Genomic DNA, 2,009 nt, shown 5'->3' with positions numbered 1-2,009 from the left:
CTTGAGGCCAACCAATCCTAAAAATAAACATAGATTCGACTCAATACACTTTTTCTTATAATTTCTTTAGAATAACTGAGAGGGGAGGGGGGGGAATAAGTTATTCAAGGTCCAAATGTCCTTATAAAACTTTTCCATCAAGTAAAGTGAGTCCATTAAACTATTCATGCATCCAAGCTTAAACTTTCCTACTTAGCAAGTTACTATAAACTCAACATGCAAGAATAAGACATGAAAGATCAACACATAATACAATGATTTACGTGAAAACTCAATTTGGGAAAAACCACCAGTAACATGCTACTCAATTCTCACTATTCTGAAGTAATGCCCTGTGAAAGGCCTGCCCTGTTAAAGGCTACAACACATTGTTATATGTGACCTGGTTAAAGGATTTAACCACCCTATTAGAAGTGGACCTAGTTAGAGGACTTTAGAACATTCACTTGGAATGCCACCTTGTTAAAGGATTTACAAATGGTTGTTAAACCAACCTAAGTCCATAGGATTTTACCCTAACTAATACAATTTTTAGAGAGTAACAACAAGGGCTTTTGACCTGATACAACTCACAACTTAACTTGAATATTTCAGATCTCAGTTTAGCTCACAACATTGCTTGGCTTTCAGTCTCTTTAGCTTTGACAACTTGTCCTCCTTTCAAGTTTTGTCTCCTTGAGTCTCCATGCTCGATGTACCAGTGCAATCTCCTATATGGTCATTTATTGAAGCAGAGTTTCTGTGCTATGATCTTCCTTCACCTCATTGACAATTTTCAACAATTTTGACCCAGCCACCTTAACTTATTAGCCTTTGACTGCTTAAATAGAAGTCTAGAATACTTTTCCTTCTCGAATCTTTTCACTTTTAATTTCAATTTGAATGGATTAGGTAGGATTCAATTAATCTAACCCATATCTTGTTCCTTCTAGAAACATCATGAAGAATCCTCCTTCACCCCAAAAATAGTTTACCTAAAATTCTGTGCAACCAACTCATCATCCTTAGCCTCCATTTGGTTCACAAAATTCAAGGTAACAAACTTGTTAGCTCAGATCTAGCAAATCTTTGATTTTTGACATAATGTAGTAGCTTGACACGATTGAAATTCTAGTGCTTGACACATATTGTGTTACATGACACCAACTATATTTTACTGATACTCAACACCTACTATGGATTTACTCAACATCCACTAAGTTTTTTTGATGCTCGACACCTATTACTTGCTCGTCTCCTTCTGTATCACTTGACACACACTGGATTTTGCATTTTCTCGGTACTAACTGAAAATCTACTTGGCATGAACTAGCTTGCTCAGCACTCACTAATGAACTTAGTCAAGCTTTGCAGACAACCTTGTTACAACTTATACTTCTAAAGTTTCTAAGTGTGGCCAACCTCTATATCTTCAAGTATATTATGAATACATCATTTTACCATTGTCTTAATTGATTCTTGTACTTCATTACAAAACCATAACTCAATCTTTCTCTTAGGTACTTTTGTTACATCTTGTTGATTAGATCTTCTTTATCAATCAACTAAGTGATAGTACTTGGATCTTATAAGCAATTGCCATTCCAACAAATAGTAGGTTTGACATCAGTGACAAAACAATGATTGAAAAATTTCTTTATCAACAATCTCCCTCTTTGCAAAAAATATTCTTCATTCTTCAACAATGATCTTTTCAATCAAATTTCCAACACTTTTGACATTTATTTTAGAAATTTTGGTCGATCCAACTTTAGAAATTCATAACTGTTGAATCATTGCTATGGTTGGCTATTATAACCCCTTTTTAGAATCTTCACCTTCTGATCTATAGCATCCACCTCATGCAAGATCTAGTTGACCCAATTTAAGAGCCCATCCGAGGCTTCTAAAGCCTTCAAAACTAAGCCTAAAGTTTTTGTACCAAAATTGGACACCAAAAACCCACAATAACTTGACGAATAGTCATGATATGGAACTGAGCCTCAACTAGTAGACTGATATATCTAAGA

The sequence above is a fragment of the Cupressus sempervirens genome, chromosome 2, assembly GCF_028749045.1.
Source record: "Cupressus sempervirens isolate cs-2001-9-10 chromosome 2, ASM2874904v1, whole genome shotgun sequence".
NCBI lineage: Eukaryota > Viridiplantae > Streptophyta > Pinopsida > Cupressales > Cupressaceae > Cupressus > Cupressus sempervirens.
Note: the sequence above shows the minus strand (reverse complement) of the source record.